Source organism: Myodes glareolus, chromosome 9 (genome assembly GCF_982192425.1).
Source record: "Myodes glareolus chromosome 9, mMyoGla1.1, whole genome shotgun sequence".
NCBI classification, from domain to species: Eukaryota; Metazoa; Chordata; class Mammalia; order Rodentia; family Cricetidae; genus Myodes; species Myodes glareolus.
Genome location: NC_142034.1, coordinates 69,230,466 through 69,238,194, shown reverse-complemented (window position 1 = coordinate 69,238,194; position 7,729 = coordinate 69,230,466). Strand labels below are relative to the sequence as shown.

At 51.5% G+C, this 7,729-nt stretch overlaps 1 protein-coding gene across 3 annotated transcripts in view; it reads right to left on the bottom strand.

Annotated features, from left to right (window-relative positions):
• Fat2 (FAT atypical cadherin 2) overlaps positions 1-1,672 on the bottom strand; it is a 91,518-nt gene extending 89,846 nt beyond the window's left edge. For all 3 annotated transcript variants that reach the window (XM_085694967.2, XM_085694965.2, XM_085694964.2), the window contains exon 1: positions 1,512-1,672. The gene's annotated coding sequence lies outside the window, so the exon portion shown is untranslated. The remainder of the gene's footprint in view (positions 1-1,511) is intronic.
• Between the last annotated feature and the right edge of the window lie 6,057 nt (positions 1,673-7,729).

The following is a 7,729-nucleotide window of genomic DNA, read 5'->3' as shown; positions in this document are numbered from 1 at the left end:
GGGTGACAAGCCTGTGTCACCATGGCCAGTTTATACCGTGCTGGGGATAGAACCCAAAACTTTGTTCATGCCAGGTAAACACCCTACCCACTGACCTACATGTCCAGCACCAGTTGAGAATGAAACCAACAAGGTGGGCAGCATAGATTTAGTAGATACAGATCCCTGCCTCCAAGCCTGGTGACCTGCATTTCCAGAAAGAGAGAACCAACTCCTGAAAGTTGTCCTCTGACCTCTTTTTTGTGACATACAAATCCCCATATACTCGCACACACACACACCTAATGTAAAACAATTTTTAAATAAAACAAAGGAATCCTAATGGCCCTCAGTGCCTTGACTGCATTTGTGGAGATGCAGGCCCAGAGAGCCACAACCCTGTCCCGGGCCACACAGCATGAGAATCACGGGAACAGAACGAATTCTCTTTTCATGCGACACCACACTGTCTGCTAGGAAAACTAAGACCACGCGAGCATGCCCAGCACAGACCCGGACACACAGGGTGAGCTCAGCACACACTCAGCGCACGCTGCCTATGACAACCATCATTGTTATCACGGGCGGAGAGCATGTACATGGGCTCTACCTCAGCTCCCCTGCCCCCACCTGACAAGTGAGGCTGAAGGCTAGACCGCTAGCAGTCCTGAGTCCCTCTCTCCACCTCCCTTTGCTTCCCTGAGCCCAGACATGGGCTCTGGATCCCAACTGGGGCAGAGGTGGCTTTGAGAGCTCCTGGCAAGCCTCGGCACAGCCTTGCCACCTTCCACGCCGGGGCGAGCACACCGTCTTTCTCCCGTGGAGGGCTGAAAGGAAATCCTGTGACTTTTTTCAGCATTCCACTTGGGCTCTCTGGCCTCAGGTCCTGCTCCGCCAAGACATGAGAGCAGAGTTGATCTCTGCAGTGTTCTGAGTCTAATTCAGAGCCTCACAGACCTCCACCTTCCCCGGCATTCTGTCGCAACATGTGTTCCCCATGGCACAGCCAGCAAAGCCAAGGGTCTGGGAGGATACCTCTCGTCCCTGCTGCCTGACCTCCTCCAAGCCTTCCTTCCACCTTACCAGGTAGCTTTATCTGCTGTGGGCCCTCTGTGACCCTCAGACTCATAAAAAACTAGTCCCTTGCCTCAGTTCACTTTCTGAAACGACACGAGAAATGTCCATATAATATAAAAGCCTCATCCTTAAAGCCAGAGCGAGGGATACAAGTACAGTCATCCCCACGTGCAGATATGACCTTCCTCTTCCTCCTTAAGTTCAGAATCTTTTGAGGATCCTGTTGAGGGTCCTGTTGATCAGTGCCAGGTGCAAGCCTGACGCCCTGTCACCAGTCCACCTAGGGAGACAGAGACTGGGGTTCCTGTCCACCCCTCTACGTCTGTCTGTCTTGCCAGCTCCTGGTTCCTTCACCGCCTCCCAGGAGCCTGTGCCAGCCTGCTCTGAGACCAGATATAAAAACAATTCACTTTACAATTCCATCCCCGACCTCCCAGTCCCTTTCTAGGTCTTACCTGTGCCCCTCAGGTAGAGAGGGTGCCTGAAAGGAGGGGCCGCTGGGTTGGGGTCCCCGTCCCCAGAGCCCAGCTGAAGGCTCCAGAGGGAGGTACAGGGGAGCCAAGCAGGAAGGCTCTCAGCACAGCCCCAGCCCAGAGGCTGCTGAGAAAGTTGGAGTAGGTGTGTCTAGGCCCAGGGAGGAGGAGAGAGAGGAGGTGGGAGAAGTGAGGCGGATCATCCCACTCCTGCCAGCTCTCTGGCTCACTGCAGGGAGAGAAAGCAAGGAAGCCAACTGGTTTGCCGCCCAGAACTCAGAGGGGTGGAGATGGAGTGGGGGGGGGGAGTCACCTCTCTTCTCCCATCTCTGGGGCAGGTAGTGTTACCCCAAATCACCCCAGACTCCTAGGGTGGGAAAGGTGGTTTAGATGCTCCTTTCCCCCAAAGTCAGATATCACACACACACACACACACACACACACACACACACACACACAGAGAGAGAGAGAGAGAGAGAGAGAGAGAGAGAGAGAGAGCTCTGCACTTCCAACTGCTGACTATGTAGCCTTGGGCAGTTATATACAACTGGAGCCTCAGTTTCCTTTTTTTTTTTTTTTCATAGCTCCTCCCTCCCTGGATGGGTTTTGAGGGCTAAACAAAATGAAAAGTTGTAGGGAGGCACTGTGGCTCATGCCTAAAATCTCAGCACTTGTTAGGCTGACACAGGAGGATCGCTGTGAGTTCCAGGCCAGCCTGAGCAACAGAAGGAGAGCCTGTCTCAGTCCCTCCTAAACAAGCAAAAAGACAGAGGTGGTTTCGAGGTTATATGAGCTAATCCCTCCAAGCCTGGGATCCCCAACTGTAAAACGAGGGTCACGGGAATCCTAGCCATGAAAGCTCTCCAGGTCCTGACCTGGTTGCCTGACAACCTGCCCAGACACAAAGCAGCTTGTCTGTGATGAGTCTTTACGGGGCACCCCTCTGCCCTGGCTGCCTGAATGGCACAGCATACAGCCTATGTGGGGAACCCAGATTTGAGGGAAAACAAAGGAAATATACCCAGGAGTTACCATTCTTCACATCCCGGCCACTGCCTCCCTTCACCGGAGAAATCCGCTGCTTCTGCTTTTCCACATGGGCCTCCATAACTAGGAGGTCAGGAGAGAGTCACCCCCTTACACAGCTGGAAACATCTGTGCAATTGTGCTGTCCACATTTGGCACCCCCAACCTTCCCCTTACACACTGGGTCTTGAAGTCCCCTCTCCAGCATCCCTGGGAAATACTTCAGGTCACAGAGAAAGTTACTTCCCCAGCAACCTGCTCAGACACAGCAATCTGAACTGTTGTTCAACTGAACCTGGCTGATAAGCAAGAGCGCTCCAGACTCTGGCTGTTCCCACCATCAGTTAGCTCATGTGACCCAGAGCAAACGGCTGATGTCTGCTTAGCATCTATCTTGTTGGGTGTTTTTTCTTATTTTGTTTTGTATTTGAGACAAGATCTCATGTAGCCCGGGCTGGTCTTGAACTCTAGATGCTCCTGTCTCAGCCCCTTGAGTGTTAGGATTATAAGCCTGAGTCATCATATACAGCACTGTCTCTCTCCCTCTCCCCTCTCCCTTTCTTTTCTCTCTCTGTTTTATTAAGTATTTCATACTTATTTATTTGTTTCTCGTGTGCGCATGAGTGTGTGCATGTGTTCATGTACCATGGTGCAAGATTGGAGGTCAAAATAATTTATGGGAGTCTGTTCTTTCCTTCTGCTGTGTGAGCCCCGAGATCAAACTTGTGTGCTCAGGCTGGAAGGCGGGCATCTTTACTTACTGCCATCTTGCTGGCCACTTGTTTGCTTGATTTTTACAATATTGAGATTGTGCTCTGCCACTGAGCTACGCCCCCAGTCCCTCTGTCTTGATAGCCCAATAGGGCCCCACCTGTGAAGAGGGCACTCGGGCCAGATCTGTTTCCCGTGCAGAGCGGCAAGAGCTGAGGCCTGATCCCATGGCTAGGACTTGGTTGGCCAGAATTCTGGGCTAGAATTCCGATCCCTTAGTCAGTCATGAAGAATGAGACCATGTCATTTGCAGGGAGATAGATGGAACTGGAGACCACCACCATCCACATTTGCTTTCTGTTGCTGCAATGAAACACTCAGACCCAGAACAACATGAGATGAGGAAGAGTTTATTTCAGCTTACCCTTCCAGATCGCAGTTCATCACCGAGGGAGTCGGGGGAGAAACTGAAGCAGAAGCCACAGATGAATGCTGCGTTTTGACTCACTCACAGACCCACGCTCACTTAGTTAGCTTTTTTTTTTTTTTATATAGCTCAGGTCAACTAGCCTAGGGATGGTGCTGCCCACGGTGGGCTGGGCCCTATTACATCAATTAGTAGTCAAGACAATGCCCCCTCCAGACATGCCAACAGGAAAATCTGACCTAGGCAATTCTTCCTTTGAGATTCCCTCTTCCCAGGTGACTCTAGGCTGTGTCAAGTTGACAATAAAAACTAATCAGGTCAACCACATGAAACAAAGAAAAGCAGATCCAGAAAAACAACTATCACACGCCCAGATTGTAATTCCAGCCCAGTGAAGAGTGGAGAGAAGAGGGGGAAGGAAGAGGACCAGTGGGAGAGGCAATGTGGGAGTCAAGGGGCAGCAACAAATGCTGCATGTTTCCTCTTCTGTGTGGGGTGTAGACACACATAAACATGTGTGTCTGATAGGGAAGCAGGGGCAGCAAATACTGCATGTTTCCTCTTCTGTGTGGGATGTAGACACGCATAAACATGTGTGTCTGATAGGGAAGCAGGGGGGAACTGTTTGTGGAGACAGGGAAGAAGCAATGGCAGTGGAGTACACACACACAGAGTACAAAGACTTACCTCTGAAATATCGTAATGAAACCCATTTTGGGTTTGGAGCCCGGGGAGAGGACTCAATGGCTAAAACGCTTGCTGTGCAAATGTGAGGACCAGAGTTCCGATTCTCAGGACTGACATAAACATCAGGTGGGTGTGGTGGCCCACCCGTGATTCCAGCCTCCAGCAGTAGAGGTGGGATCCCCAGAGCAAGTCAGCTCTCGACACTAGCCATGTTAGTAAGCTCTGGGTTGATGGAGAGACATGACTCAACCCCAGCCTACATGCATGCGCGCGCGCACACACACACACAATATGCACATATACAATGCCCACCACACACATATGACAATGAGGTAATAATGAAGCTTTCCACTATGTTCAGCATCAAGGTTCCAATGACTTGCTGCAGCTACCGCAGGGTCATGTCTTCAGGGACAGATCGCTAGTATATAGTATCACAAGAGAGTCTCCGAAGTCTCCCTCCCAGGATACCTATGTCTGATGGACAGAGGGGCTAGGGGCTACCAATGTGGGCCCCCTGTGGTCTCCTTGGCAGGAGGCCACTCTGGACAGTAATCCTCTTGACTGTTTGTCACCTAGTCTCCAAATCTGATAGGATTATGCATTAACGAGAGGGGTGTGACAGGGTGCCCCCACAAGCCCTTTGACCAGTCATGTGCAACATGGCAATCACATGTCTTCCTTGAGGCCCCTCTGGCTCAGGCAGGCTCTGGTCTGAGTGGTATAGCAAAGGAGGTGTGAGGGATCTGTCCCATGATCCTCTGCTGACCCTCCTGTGTGGTCCTTTGTGTTGCATGAGCCTCTCATGACTTTGACTCTTGATTAGCTTGTCTTGAGCTCCTTGAGGACACAATGGTACTACACAGGGAATATCTGACTAGAACACCTTAACTGGGCATAACTACAATCCTGGGGATAGGGTCCAGGTGACTGTGCTTCCCTGGACAGGACCTGTCTCTGAACGTTCTCCCTGTAACTGTCTCCAAGCCGGTGAGACCTAGGCTGAACTAAAATTGTCGAAGCTGGTCCACACGGGTGTCTAACCCTCCACATTCCGCCCAGGATAGTTGTGAATGTTGCCTAACACAAAACCCAACACTTACCGATGTGCTATTAAATGTTATGAGATAATTTTTACAACTTTTCTCGACTTGATTGTGTGATTCTTGCGTGTGAACTATATAGATGACACCACTGGCATGCACTATCAAAAGGAAAAACACCCCTAGCAGGGTCTTCTCAAGACAGACCCAGGGAGCAGTCACTGTGTTCTCCCTCTTCCTCAGGAAAGCAGTCCTGTCTCCCGTGGACCAGGCATCTCTCCCTCCCTCTCTCCTTCCCTCTCTCCTTTCCTCTCTCCCTCCAGGCTGTCCCTTTTACAGGACATGGCCACATTCCCCGTGTGAGCAACAGTGGGAGTTGCAGAGTGCTTATACAGAAAATATTGTTTGAAGTTGAATATACCTTATCCCTTTGATTCCTTCTGGGACAAGCCAACCGCTAGCTCAAGCTCATTCAGGGCAAATGAGGCACAAGCCAGGGGCAGTGTGATTTAGATCCGTGGTTCTCAATGTTTCCCAATGCTGTGACCCTTAATACAGTTCCTTATGTTGTGGGGACCCCAACCATAAAATGATTCCCATGCTGGCTCATAGCTGTAATTTTGTTACTGTTATGACTTGCAATGCAAATATCTGCTATGTGACCCCAAACGGGTTGAAACCCACGGCTTAAGGACCACTGAATTAGATGTGCTTGTTGGTGGCGGTCCAAAATCCTGGCTGCCTCAGGGCTAAGGGGTTTCTCCAAACAGGAGACCTTCAGTAAAGGAGACAGCTGAGGAAACCTAGGTTCTTGGGTCACTTCAGGCAAGACGATGGCTGCCTTTGAAGACTGCTTTATTAAGGACAGTTGTCTGATATGGTCACCTTGGGCCATGTGTCCAATGAACGTGAAATTCGGGCTATCCCTTCTAGGACTGGGGCCCCTCTAGGTATAATGAGGAGAAGGTGGAACTGGGAGGCAGGTGTCCTGCTAAGACCTGATCAGCCTGTGGACCCGAGAACAACGTCCAGGGCCTGATCGTTAAAGGGACCTGATGCCTTTAAGGAGGATGAAGTCATAGGGGATGAGGCCACCTGGCCATGGGAGGGCTGTAGGCAAGAGGGAGAAACAGAAGGTGGAAGGCAGGTGGGCCATGGGAGCCAGGCCTAGGAGTCCAGCCTTCCCTCAGACAGACGGGCCCCAGCAGGAGTGGGAATAGCCAGCCTTGGCATTGTGTGGTGTGCCCGGGAATGTAATCAAACACTCAGCAGACCCGCTGGCCATGGGCATCTGGGCACCGGCTCATCCTCACCCCCAGCCAACAAGGCTGACAGGCTCCTGCTGTGAGAAGCAGCCAGCCTGGTAGGCCAGGCCTATGGGCATGAGCTCATCTTCCACCAATCCCATCCTTGGTCCTCCTGCCCCAGGCTGATGTAGTGGGTGGGGCCCCCACTGCTGAGAGCTGCTGGAGCCGGGCTGTCGGGCTGCTGGCCCTTGCCTTGCTTGGGTCACCCTTCTAGAAGCCTGGGAGTTAGCAAGCCACTCCGAGGATCGGAAACAGGACCTATGATCTGCTCCCCGCCCCCACCTGCCCTGACTCTTGGGACTCTGAGGTGATGCTGACATAGGGCACCAGAGATACTGGTAAATACTGGTACTATGAACAATAATATCCCCAGCATCATCTCCTGCTTCTCCCCATCTCATGGTATGGGCGGTATTGGTAACTCAGTGCCTTTCACTGAGAACTACTCATCAGATTGTAGGGAAAGGCTCGGGGGGGGGGGGGGGGGGTGGAGGGCTTGCTGCATAAGCTTGGGGACTTGAGATCAGATCTCCAGAATCTGTGCAAAATCCACTGTGGTAGTCCTTGATTGAAACAACAGGCCTCCTCTGGGGAATTCAGGGAAGCCCATGGGCCAACTAGCCTGGCATGCTCAGCAACAAGGAACAAGAGACCCTGCCTCAAACAGGGCAGAAGGTGGGGGCAGTCAGTGAGGTTGTCCTCAGATCTATACACACACACACACACACACACACACACACACTGATACACACTTGAAGATTTAAAACATAAAAAGAACTAAGCGCCATTGTGTTGCTCCTCAAGTTGGCCCTATGGCCTCTGTGAGGGGCTGCCACTGTCATCTCATTTTGCAGGAGCTGAGATTCAGACCGGCGCAGGTGGTTTGTCTAAGGTCAGTGTGGCCCCTAACGGTGCAGTCAGAGCTTAAACTGCGTTCATTTGCCCCAACCAAATCACATGCAGTATTCACCTGTACATTAACTAACCGATTCATTAATT